The sequence below is a fragment of the Pseudophryne corroboree genome, unplaced genomic scaffold, assembly GCF_028390025.1.
Source record: "Pseudophryne corroboree isolate aPseCor3 unplaced genomic scaffold, aPseCor3.hap2 scaffold_90, whole genome shotgun sequence".
NCBI lineage: Eukaryota > Metazoa > Chordata > Amphibia > Anura > Myobatrachidae > Pseudophryne > Pseudophryne corroboree.
Window position 1 is genome coordinate 1,887,534 of NW_026970479.1, and position 14,215 is coordinate 1,901,748.

Here is a 14,215-nt window from a genome sequence, read left to right on the forward strand (position 1 = left end):
CCTGGCCTTCTCTGATGTAATCAGAGTTAGATTTGATTCAGTGATTTTATAAAAACAGCTAGGAAGCACAATTTAGCAGTGGGTTGCAGAGAAAAAGAAATATGCTGGAAAAAAAATCCAATTGAGTGATTAAACAGCTCTTCATTTTCTGGCTTTATTTTTATGCTAACAAATTTGTTCTCTGAAAAGTGTCCACAAAGCCAAGTATCTAATTAACATCTTTGTAGGGATGGTTTTTCACCTATTACTAAATTAAACTTGCTTCATTGGAAAGGCAGCAAGATGCATCCTCATTTCAATATCTACTGAAATAATACAGGTTGACACCAGGAAACATTAACGCCACTGCATCCTTGCTGCTTTCTCATGTGGAAGTCTGTTTAATGTGAAAACAAGGTGATATCTAATTAGCACACAGGTAAGGAATTAAGAAAATCTTTATTTAAGGGTGAAGATGTTTCTCACAAAATCGTTGCCCCAATGCATCATTGAAATTCAAGCTGGAAAGATGATTTTAATATATCACTTGTACATTTTGTATTGCTCTTCTGGTGACAATGTAGTTTGCTTTTGTCAATTACCATTTTAATAATCGGGTAAAGAAAATTAATTGGATTTTTGAAAGAAAACAATACTGTCAATATACTATTAAAACAAATTAAAATGGTAAAAGTTAATGTACTTTAAGTAAAAATAAAAGAGCAAAAATATCAATCCCAGTTTTGGATTACTTTAATTAACAAAAAAAAATGCATATAGCAGAGGATAGTTTCAATCTGCCTACCTCTGGGTTATGGACCCAGCATGCTTCCATTACAGTACTCTGCTGCACATGTAAGTGCAAGAGATCCTGAAGCACTCACTCATCATGGGAAAGTACCAATGTGTTTCTTCATTGGTTGATGGAAGAAACATCTTACAAAAACTCTCCACATTATTGACTTTTTAAAATGTTTCTAGGAATCGTTCTAGATGAATGCTTATTAGCCTTTGTCAGTAAGTACTTTTGCAAAGTGTCACTGTGGCGCAATCAGTTAGTGTGTAAGGCTATTAACCAAAAAGTTGGTGGTTCAATCCCACCCAGGGACTTAATTGATCTTGTTATCAGATTTTGGTGATCTTTAAGTAGACAAGTCAAAATTTCAAACCCCCTGTTATGGTGTAGGGTACCTGGCCTTCTCTGATGTAATCAGAGTTAGATTTGATTCAGTGATTTTATAAAAACAGCTAGGAAGCACAATTTAGCAGTGGGTTGCAGAGAAAAAGAAATATGCTGGCAGAAAAATCCAATTGAGTGATTAAACAGCTCTTCATTTTCTGGCTTTATTTTTATGCTAACTAATTTGTTCTCTGAAAAGTGTCCACAAAGCCAAGTATCTGATTAACATATTTGTAGGGATGGTTTTTCACCTATTACTAAATTAAACTTGCTTCATTGGAAAGGCAGCAAGATGCATCCTCATTTCAATATCTACTGAAATAATACAGGTTGACACCAGGAAACATTAACGCCACTGCATCCTTGCTGCTTTCTCATGTGGAAGTCTGTTTAATGTGAAAACAAGGTGATATCTAATTAGCACACAGGTAAGGAATTAAGAAAATCTTTATTTAAGGGTGAAGATGTTTCTCACAAAATCGTTGCCCCAATGCATCATTGAAATTCAAGCTGGAAAGATGATTTTAATATATCACTTGTACATTTTGTATTGCTCTTCTGGTGACAATGTAGTTTGTTTTTGTCAATTACCATTTTAATAATAGGGTAAAGAAAATTAAGTGGATTTTTGAAAGAAAACAATACTGTCAATATACTATTAAAACAAATTAAAATGGTAAAAGTTATTGTACTTTAAGTAAAAATAAAAGCTAAAATATCAATCCCAGTTTTGGATTACTTTAATGAACAAAAAAAAAAATGCATATAGCAAAGGATAGTTTCAATCTGCCTACCTCTGGGTTATGGGCCCAGCATGCTTTCATTGCAGTACTCTGCTGCACATGTAAGTGCAAGAGATCCTGAAGCACTCACTCATCATGCGAAAGTACCAATGTGTTTCTTCATTGGTTGCTGGAAGAAACATCTTACAAAAACTCTCCAGATTATTGATTTTTTAAAGTTTTTCTAGGAAACGTTCTAGATGAATGCTTATTAGTCTTTGTCAGTATGTACTTTTTGCAAAGTGTCTCTGTGGCGCAATCGGTTAGTGTGTTCAGCTATTAATCAAAAGGTTGGTGGTTCAATCCCTCCCAGGGACATAATTGACCTTGTGATCAGATTTTGGTGATATTTAAGTAGACAAGTCAAAATTGCAAACCCCCTGTTATGGTGTAGGGTACCTGGCCTTCTCTGATGTAATCAGAGTTAGATTTGATTAAGTGATTTTATAAAAAAAACAGCTAGGAAGCACAATTTAGCAGTGGGTTGCAGAGAAAAAGAATAATGCTGGCAGAAAAATCCAATTGAGTGATTAAACAGCTCTTCATTTTCTGGCTTTATTTTTATGATAACAAATTTGTTCTCTGAAAAGTGTCCACAAAGCCAAGTATCTGATTAACATCTTTGTAGGGATGGTTTTTCACCTATTACTAAATTAAACTTGCTTCATTGGAAAGGCAGCAAGATGCATCCTCATTTCAATATCTACGGAAATAATACAGGTTGACACCAGGAAACATTAACGCCACTGCATCTTTACTGTTTTCTCATGTGGAAGTCTGTTTAATGTGAAAACAAGGTGATATCTAATTAGCACACAGGTAAGGAATTAAGAAAATCTTTATTTAAGGGTGAAGATGTTTCTCACAAAATCGTTGCCCCAATGCATCATTGAAATTCAAGCTGGAAAGATGATTTTAATATATCACTTGTACATTTTGTATTGCTCTTCTGGTGACAATGTAGTTTGTTTTTGTCAATTACCATTTTAATAATCGGGTAAAGAAAATTAAGTGGATTTTTGAAAGAAAACAATACTGTCAATATACTATTAAAACAAATTAAAATGGTAAAAGTTATTGTACTTTAAGTAAAAATAAAAGATCAAAAATATCAATCCCAGTTTTGGATTACGTTAATTAACAAAAAAAAAATGCATTTAGCAGAGGATAGTTTCAATCTGCCTACCTCTGGGTTATGGACCCAGCATGCTTCCATTACAGTACTCTGCTGCACATGTAAGTGCAAAAGATCCTGAAGCACTCACTCATCATGGGAAAGTACCAATGTGTTTCTTCATTGGTTGATGGAAGAAACATCTTACAAAAACTCTCCACATTACTGACTTTTTAAAATGTTTCTAGGAATCGTTCTAGATGAATGCTTATTAGCCTTTGTCAGTATGTACTTTTGCAAAGTGTCGCTGTGGCGCAATCAGTTAGTGTGTAAGGCTATTAACCAAAAGGTTGGTGGTTCAATCCCACCCAGGGACTTAATTGACCTTGTTATCAGATTTTGGTGATCTTTAAGTAGACAAGTCAAAATTTCAAACCCCCTGTTATGGTGTAGGGTACCTGGCCTTCTCTGATGTAGTTAGATTTGATTCAGTGATTTTATAAAAACAGCTAGGAAGCACAATTTAGCAGTGGGTTGCAGAGAAAAAGAAATATGCTGGCAGAAAAATCCAATTGAGTGATTAAACAGCTCTTCATTTTCTGGCTTTATTTTTATGCTAACTAATTTGTTCTCTGAAAAGTGTCCACAAAGCCAAGTATCTGATTAACATATTTGTAGGGATGGTTTTTCATCTATTACTAAATTAAACTTGCTTCATTGGAAAGGCAGCAAGATGCATCCTCATTTCAATATCTACTGAAATAATACAGGTTGACACCAGGAAACATTAACGCCACTGCATCCTTGCTGCTTTCTCATGTGGAAGTCTGTTTAATGTGAAAACAAGGTGATATCTAATTAGCACACAGGTAAGGAATTAAGAAAATCTTTATTTAAGGGTGAAGATGTTTCTCACATAATCGTTGCCCCAATGCATCATTGAAATTCAAGCTGGAAAGATGATTTTAATGTATCACTTGTACATTTTGTATTGCTCTTCTGGTGACAATGTAGTTTGTTTTTGTCAATTACCATTTTAATAATCGGGTAAAGAAAATTAATTGGATTTTTGAAAGAAAACAATACTGTCAATATACTATTAAAACAAATTAAAATGGTAAAAGTTATTGTACTTTAAGTAAAAATAAAAGAGCAAAAATATCAATCCCAGTTTTGGATTACTTTAATGAACAAAAAAAAATGCATATAGCAAAGGATAGTTTCAATCTGCCTACCTCTGGGTTATGGGCCCAGCATGCTTCCATTGCAGTACTCTGCTGCACATGTAAGTGCAAGAGATCCTGAAGCACTCACTCATCATGCGAAAGTACCAATGTGTTTCTTCGTTGGTTGCTGGAAGAAACATCTTACAAAAACTCTCCAGATTATTGACTTTTTAAAGTTTTTTTAGGAAACGTTCTAGATGAATGCTTATTAGTCTTTGTCAGTATGTACTTTTTGCAAAGTGTCTCTGTGGCGCAATTGGTTAGTGTGTTCAGCTATTAATCAAAAAGTTGGTGGTTCAATCCCACCCAGGGACATAATTGACCTTGTGATCAGATTTTGGTGATATTTAAGTAGACAAGTCAAAATTGCAAACCCCCTCTTATGGTGTAGGGTACCTGGCCTTCTCTGATGTAATCAGAGTTAGATTTGATTAAGTGATTTTATAAAAAAAACAGCTAGGAAGCACAATTTAGCAGTGGGTTGCAGAGAAAAAGAAAAATGCTGGCAGAAAAATCCAATTGAGTGATTAAACAGCTCTTCATTTTCTGGCTTTATTTTTATGATAACAAATTTGTTCTCTGAAAAGTGTCCACAAAGCCAAGTATCTGATTAACATTTTTGTAGGGATGGTTTTTCACCTATTACTAAATTAAACTTGCTTCATTGGAAAGGCAGCAAGATGCATCCTCATTTCAATATCTACGGAAATAATACAGGTTGACACCAGGAAACATTAACGCCACTGCATCTTTGCTGTTTTCTCATGTGGAAGTCTGTTTAATGTGAAAACAAGGTGATATCTAATTAGCACACAGGTAAGGAATTAAGAAAATCTTTATTTAAGGGTGAAGATGTTTCTCACAAAATCGTTGCCCCAATGCATCATTGAAATTCAAGCTGGAAAGATGATTTTAATATATCACTTGTACATTTTGTATTGCTCTTCTGGTGACAATGTAGTTTGTTTTTGTCAATTACCATTTTAAAAATCGGGTAAAGAAAATTAATTGGATTTTTGAAAGAAAACAATACTGTCAATATACTATTAAAACAAATTAAAATGGTAAAAGTTATTGTACTTTAAGTAAAAATAAAAGCTAAAATATCAATCCCAGTTTTGGATTACTTTAATGAACAAAAAAAAAATGCATATAGCAAAGGATAGTTTCAATCTGCCTACCTCTGGGTTATGGGCCCAGCATGCTTCCAGTGCAGTACTCTGCTGCACATGTAAGTGCAAGAGATCCTGAAGCACTCACTCATCATGCGAAAGTACCAATGTGTTTCTTCATTGGTTGCTGGAAGAAACATCTTACAAAAACTCTCCAGATTATTGACTTTTTAAAGTTTTTCTAGGAAACGTTCTAGATGAATGCTTATTAGTCTTTGTCAGTATGTACTTTTTGCAAAGTGTCTCTGTGGCGCAATCGGTTAGTGTGTTCAGCTATTAATCAGAAGGTTGGTGGTTCAATCCCACCCAGGGACGTAATTGACCTTGTGATCAGATTTTGGTAATATTTAAGTAGACAAGTCAAAATTGCAAAACCCCTCTTATGGTGTAGGGTACCTGGCCTTCTCTGATGTAATCAGAGTTATATTTGATTAAGTGATTTTATAAAAAAAACAGCTAGGAAGCACAATTTAGCAGTGGGTTGCAGAGAAAAAGAAAAATGCTGGCAGAAAAATCCAATTGAGTGATTAAACAGCTCTTCATTTTCTGGCTTTATTTTTATGATAACAAATTTGTTCTCTGAAAAGTGTCCACAAAGCCAAGTATCTGATTAACATCTTTGTAGGGATGGTTTTTCACCTATTACTAAATTAAACTTGCTTCATTGGAAAGGCAGCAAGATGCATCCTCATTTCAATATCTACGGAAATAATACAGGTTGACACCAGGAAACATTAACGCCACTGCATCTTTGCTGTTTTCTCATGTGGAAGTCTGTTTAATGTGAAAACAAAGTGATATCTAATTAGCACACAGGTAAGGAATTAAGAAAATCTTTATTTAAGGGTGAAGATGTTTCTCACAAAATCGTTGCCCCAATGCATCATTGAAATTCAAGCTGGAAAGATGATTTTAATATATCACTTGTACATTTTGTATTGCTCTTCTGGTGACAATGTAGTTTGTTTTTGTCAATTACCATTTTAATAATCGGGTAAAGAAAAGTAATTGGATTTTTGAAAGAAAACAATACTGTCAATATACTATTAAAACAAATTAAAATGGTAAAAGTTATTGTACTTTAAGTAAAAATAAAAGAGCAAAAATATCAATCCCAGTTTTGGATTACTTTAATTAACAAAAAAAAAATGCATATAGCAGAGGATAGTTTCAATCTGCCTACCTCTGGGTTATGGACCCAGCATGCTTTCATAACAGTACTCTGCTGCACATGTAAGTGCAAGAGATCATGAAGCACTCACTCATCATGGGAAAGTACCAATGTGTTTCTTCATTGGTTGATGGAAGAAACATCTTACAAAAACTCTCCAGATTATTGACTATTTAAAGTTTTTATAGGAAACGTTCTAGATGAATGCTTATTAGCCTTTGTCAGTATGTACTTTTGCAAAGTGTCGCTGTGGCGCAATCAGTTAGTGTGTACAGCTATTAACCAAAAGGTTGGTGGTTCAATCCCACCCAGGGACATAATTGACCTTGTTATCAGATTTTGTTGATCTTTAAGTAGACAAGTCAAAATTTCGAAAACCCCTGTTATGGTGTAGGGTACCTGGCCTTCTCTGATGTAATCAGAGTTAGATTTGATTCAGTGATTTTATAAAAACAGCTAGGAAGCACAATTTAGCAGTGGGTTGCAGAGAAAAAGAAATATGCTATCAAAAAAATCCAATTGAGTGATTAAACAGCTCTTCATTTTCTGGCTTTATTTTTATGCTAACAAATTTGTTCTCTGAAAAGTGTCCACAAAGCCAAGTCTCTGATTAACACCTTTGTAGGGATGGTTTTTCACCTATTACTAAATTAAACTTGCTTCATTGGAAAGGCAGCAAGATGCATCCTCATTTCAATATCTACTGAAATAATACAGGTTGACACCAGGAAACATTAACGCCACTGCATCCTTGCTGCTTTCTCATGTGGAAGTCTGTTTAATGTGAAAACAAGGTGATATCTAATTAGCACACAGGTAAGGAATTAAGAAAATCTTTATTTAAGGGTGAAGATGTTTCTCACAAAATCGTTGCCCCAATGCATCATTGAAATTCAAGCTGGAAAGATGATTTTAATATATCACTTGTACATTTTGTATTGCTCTTCTGGTGACAATGTAGTTTGTTTTTGTCAGTTACCATTTTAATAATCGGGTAAAGAAAATTAATTGGATTTTTGAAAGAAAACAATACTGTCAATATACTATTAAAACAAATTAAAATGGTAAAAGTTATTGTACTTTAAGTAAAAATAAAAGCTAAAATATCAATCCCAGTTTTGGATTACTTTAATGAACAAAAAAAAATGCATATAGCAGAGGATAGTTTCAATCTGCCTACCTCTGGGTTATGGACCCAGCATGCTTCCATTACAGTACTCTGCTGCACATGTAAGTGCAAGAGATCCTGAAGCACTCACTCATCATGGGAAAGTACCAATGTGTTTCTTCATTGGTTGATGGAAGAAACATCTTACAAAAACTCTCCACATTATTGACTTTTTAAAATGTTTCTAGGAATCGTTCTAGATGAATGCTTATTAGCCTTTGTCAGTAAGTACTTTTGCAAAGTGTCGCTGTGGCGCAATCAGTTAGTGTGTAAGGCTATTAACCAAAAGGTTGGTGGTTCAATCCCACCCAGGGACTTAATTGACCTTGTTATCAGATTTTGGTGATCTTTAAGCAGACAAGTCAAAATTTCAAACCCCCTGTTATGGTGTAGGGTACCTGGCCTTCTCTGATGTAATCAGAGTTAGATTTGATTCAGTGATTTTATAAAAACAGCTAGGAAGCACAATTTAGCAGTGGGTTGCAGAGAAAAAGAAATATGCTGGCAGAAAAATCCAATTGAGTGATTAAACAGCTCTTCATTTTCTGGCTTTATTTTTATGCTAACTAATTTGTTCTCTGAAAAGTGTCCACAAAGCCAAGTATCTGATTAACATATTTGTAGGGATGGTTTTTCACCTATTACTAAATTAAACTTGCTTCATTGGAAAGGCAGCAAGATGCATCCTCATTTCAATATCTACTGAAATAATACAGGTTGACACCAGGAAACATTAACGCCACTGCATCCTTGCTGCTTTCTCATGTGGAAGTCTGTTTAATGTGAAAACAAGGTGATATCTAATTAGCACACAGGTAAGGAATTAAGAAAATCTTTATTTAAGGGTAAAGATGTTTCTCACAAAATCATTGCCCCAATGCATCATTGAAATTCAAGCTGGAAAGATGATTTTAATATATCACTTGTACATTTTGTATTGCTCTTCTGGTGACAATGTAGTTTGTTTTTGTCAATTACCATTTTAATAATAGGGTAAAGAAAATTAAGTGGATTTTTGAAAGAAAACAATACTGTCAATATACTATTAAAACAAATTAAAATGGTAAAAGTTATTGTACTTTAAGTAAAAATAAAAGCTAAAATATCAATCCCAGTTTTGGATTACTTTAATGAACAAAAAAAAAATGCATATAGCAAAGGATAGTTTCAATCTGCCTACCTCTGGGTTATGGGCCCAGCATGCTTCCATTACAGTACTCTGCTGCACATGTAAGTGCAAGAGATCCTGAAGCCCTCACTCATCATGCGAAAGTACCAATGTGTTTCTTCATTGGTTGCTGGAAGAAACATCTTACAAAAACTCTCCAGATTATTGACTTTTTAAAGTTTTTCTAGGAAACGTTCTAGATGAATGCTTATTAGTCTTTGTCAGTATATTCTTTTTGCAAAGTGTCTCTGTGGCGCAATCGGTTAGTGTGTTCAGCTATTAATCAAAAGGTTGGTGGTTCAATCCCACCCAGGGACGTAATTGACCTTGTGATCAGATTTTGGTGATATTTAAGTAGACAAGTCAAAATTGCAAACCCCCTCTTATGGTGTAGGGTACCTGGCCTTCTCTGATGTAATCAGAGTTAGATTTGATTAAGTGATTTTATAAAAAAACAGCTAGGAAGCACAATTTAGCAGTGGGTTGCAGAGAAAAAGAAAAATGCTGGCAGAAAAATACAATTGAGTGATTAAACAGCTCTTCATTTTCTGGCTTTATTTTTATGATAACAAATTTGTTCTCTGAAAAGTGTCCACAAAGCCAAGTCTCTGATTAACACCTTTGTAGGGATGGTTTTTCACCTATTACTAAATTAAACTTGCTTCATTGGAAAGGCAGCAAGATGCATCCTCATTTCAATATCTACTGAAATAATACAGGTTGACACCAGGAAACATTAACGCCACTGCATCCTTGCTGCTTTCTCATGTGGAAGTCTGTTTAATGTGAAAACAAGGTGATATCTAATTAGCACACAGGTAAGGAATTAAGAAAATCTTTATTTAAGGGTGAAGATGTTTCTCACAAAATCGTTGCCCCAATGCATCATTGAAATTCAAGCTGGAAAGATGATTTTAATATATCACTTGTACATTTTGTATTGCTCTTCTGGTGACAATGTAGTTTGTTTTTGTCAGTTACCATTTTAATAATCGGGTAAAGAAAATTAATTGGATTTTTGAAAGAAAACAATACTGTCAATATACTATTAAAACAAATTAAAATGGTAAAAGTTATTGTACTTTAAGTAAAAATAAAAGCTAAAATATCAATCCCAGTTTTGGATTACTTTAATGAACAAAAAAAAATGCATATAGCAGAGGATAGTTTCAATCTGCCTACCTCTGGGTTATGGACCCAGCATGCTTCCATTACAGTACTCTGCTGCACATGTAAGTGCAAGAGATCCTGAAGCACTCACTCATCATGGGAAAGTACCAATGTGTTTCTTCATTGGTTGATGGAAGAAACATCTTACAAAAACTCTCCACATTATTGACTTTTTAAAATGTTTCTAGGAATCGTTCTAGATGAATGCTTATTAGCCTTTGTCAGTAAGTACTTTTGCAAAGTGTCGCTGTGGCGCAATCAGTTAGTGTGTAAGGCTATTAACCAAAAGGTTGGTGGTTCAATCCCACCCAGGGACATAATTGACCTTGTTATCAGATTTTGGTGATCTTTAAGCAGACAAGTCAAAATTTCAAACCCCCTGTTATGGTGTAGGGTACCTGGCCTTCTCTGATGTAATCAGAGTTAGATTTGATTCAGTGATTTTATAAAAACAGCTAGGAAGCACAATTTAGCAGTGGGTTGCAGAGAAAAAGAAATATGCTGGCAGAAAAATCCAATTGAGTGATTAAACAGCTCTTCATTTTCTGGCTTTATTTTTATGCTAACTAATTTGTTCTCTGAAAAGTGTCCACAAAGCCAAGTATCTGATTAACATATTTGTAGGGATGGTTTTTCACCTATTACTAAATTAAACTTGCTTCATTGGAAAGGCAGCAAGATGCATCCTCATTTCAATATCTACTGAAATAATACAGGTTGACACCAGGAAACATTAATGCCACTGCATCCTTGCTGCTTTCTCATGTGGAAGTCTGTTTAATGTGAAAACAAGGTGATATCTAATTAGCACACAGGTAAGGAATTAAGAAAATCTTTATTTAAGGGTAAAGATGTTTCTCACAAAATCATTGCCCCAATGCATCATTGAAATTCAAGCTGGAAAGATGATTTTAATATATCACTTGTACATTTTGTATTGCTCTTCTGGTGACAATGTAGTTTGTTTTTGTCAATTACCATTTTAATAATAGGGTAAAGAAAATTAAGTGGATTTTTGAAAGAAAACAATACTGTCAATATACTATTAAAACAAATTAAAATGGTAAAAGTTATTGTACTTTAAGTAAAAATAAAAGCTAAAATATCAATCCCAGTTTTGGATTACTTTAATGAACAAAAAAAAAATGCATATAGCAAAGGATAGTTTCAATCTGCCTACCTCTGGGTTATGGGCCCAGCATGCTTCCATAGCAGTACTCTGCTGCACATGTAAGTGCAAGAGATCCTGAAGCACTCACTCATCATGCGAAAGTACCAATGTGTTTCTTCATTGGTTGCTGGAAGAAACATCTTACAAAAACTCTCCAGATTATTGACTTTTTAAAGTTTTTCTAGGAAACGTTCTAGATGAAAGCTTATTAGTCTTTGTCAGTATATTCTTTTTGCAAAGTGTCTCTGTGGCGCAATCGGTTAGTGTGTTCAGCTATTAATCAAAAGGTTGGTGGTTCAATCCCACCCAGGGACGTAATTGACCTTGTGATCAGATTTTGGTGATATTTAAGTAGACAAGTCAAAATTGCAAACCCCCTCTTATAGTGTAGGGTACCTGGCCTTCTCTGATGTAATCAGAGTTAGATTTGATTAAGTGATTTTATAAAAAACAGCTAGGAAGCACAATTTAGCAGTGGGTTGCAGAGAAAAAGAAAAATGCTGGCAGAAAAATACAATTGAGTGATTAAACAGCTCTTCATTTTCTGGCTTTATTTTTATGATAACAAATTTGTTCTCTGAAAAGTGTCCACAAAGCCAAGTATCTGATTAACATATTTGTAGGGATGGTTTTTCACCTATTACTAAATTAAACTTGCTTCATTGGAAAGGCAGCAAGATGCATCCTCATTTCAATATCTACTGAAATAATACAGGTTGACACCAGGAAACATTAACGCCACTGCATCCTTGCTGCTTTCTCATGTGGAAGTCTGTTTAATGTGAAAACAAGGTGATATCTAATTAGCACACAGGTAAGGAATTAAGAAAATCTTTATTTAAGGGTAAAGATGTTTCTCACAAAATCATTGCCCCAATGCATCATTGAAATTCAAGCTGGAAAGATGATTTTAATATATCACTTGTACATTTTGTATTGCTCTTCTGGTGACAATGTAGTTTGTTTTTGTCAATTACCATTTTAATAATAGGGTAAAGAAAATTAAGTGGATTTTTGAAAGAAAACAATACTGTCAATATACTATTAAAACAAATTAAAATGGTAAAAGTTATTGTACTTTAAGTAAAAATAAAAGCTAAAATATCAATCCCAGTTTTGGATTACTTTAATGAACAAAAAAAAATGCATATAGCAAAGGATAGTTTCAATCTGCCTACCTCTGGGTTATGGGCCCAGCATGCTTCCATTGCAGTACTCTGCTGCACATGTAAGTGCAAGAGATCCTGAAGCACTCACTCATCATGCGAAAGTACCAATGTGTTTCTTCATTGGTTGCTGGAAGAAACATCTTACAAAAACTCTCCAGATTATTGACTTTTTAAAGTTTTTCTAGGAAACGTTCTAGATGAATGCTTATTAGTCTTTGTCAGTATATTCTTTTTGCAAAGTGTCTCTGTGGCGCAATCGGTTAGTGTGTTCAGCTATTAATCAAAAGGTTGGTGGTTCAATCCCACCCAGGGACGTAATTGACCTTGTGATCAGATTTTGGTGATATTTAAGTAGACAAGTCAAAATTTCAAAAACCCCTGTTATGGTGTAGGGTACTTGGCCTTCTCTGATGTAATCAGAGTTAGATTTGATTCAGTGATTTTATAAAAACAGCTAGGAAGCACAATTTAGCAGTGGTTTGCAGAGAAAAAGAAATATGCTGGCAAAAAAATCCAATTGAGTGATTAAACAGCTCTTCATTTTCTGGCTTTATTTTTATGCTAACAAATTTGTTCTCTGAAAAGTGTCCACAAAGCCAAGTATCTGATTAACATCTTTGTAGGGATGGTTTTTCACCTATTACTAAATTAAACTTGCTTCATTGGAAAGGCAGCAAGATGCATCCTCATTTCAATATCTACTGAAATAATACAGGTTGACACCAGGAAACATTAACGCCACTGCATCCTTGCTGCTTTCTCATGTGGAAGTCTGTTTAATGTGAAAACAAGGTGATATCTAATTAGCACACAGGTAAGGAATTAAGAAAATCTTTATTTAAGGGTGAAGATGTTTCTCACAAAATCGTTGCCCCAATGCATCATTGAAATTCAAGCTGGAAAGATGATTTTAATATATCACTTGTACATTTTGTATTGCTCTTCTGGTGACAATGTAGTTTGTTTTTGTCAATTACCATTTTAATAATAGGGTAAAGAAAATTAAGTGGATTTTTGAAAGAAAACAATACTGTCAATATACTATTAAAACAAATTAAAATGGTAAAAGTTATTGTACTTTAAGTAAAAATAAAAGAGCAAAAATATCAATCCCAGTTTTGAATTACTTTAATGAACAAAAAAAAATGCATATAGCAGAGGATAGTTTCAATCTGCCTACCTCTGGGTTATGGGCCCAGCATGCTTCCATTGCAGTACTCTGCTGCACATGTAAGTGCAAGAGATCCTGAAGCACTCACTCATCATGGGAAAGTACCAATGCGTTTCTTCATTGGTTGATGGAAGAAACATCTTACAAAATCTCTCCAGATTATTGACTTTTTAAAGTTTTCTAGGAATTGTTCTAGATGAATGCTTATTAGCCTTTGTCAGTATGTACGTTTGCAAAGTGTCTCTGTGGTGCAATCGGTTAGTGTGTTTGGTTATTAACCAAAGGGTTGGTGGTTCAATCCCACCCAGGGATGTTATTGACCTTGTCATCAGATTTTGGTGATCTTTAAGTAGACAAGTCAAAATTTCAAACCCCGTCTTATGGTGTAGGGTACCTGGCCTACTCTGATGTAATCAGAGTTAGATTTGATTAAGTGATTTTATCAAAAAACAGCTAGGAAGCACAATTTAGCAGTGGGTTGCAGAGAAAATGAAATATGCTGGCAGAAAAATCCAATTGAGTGATTAAACAGCTCTTCATTTTCTGGCTTTATTTTTATGCTAACAAATTTGTT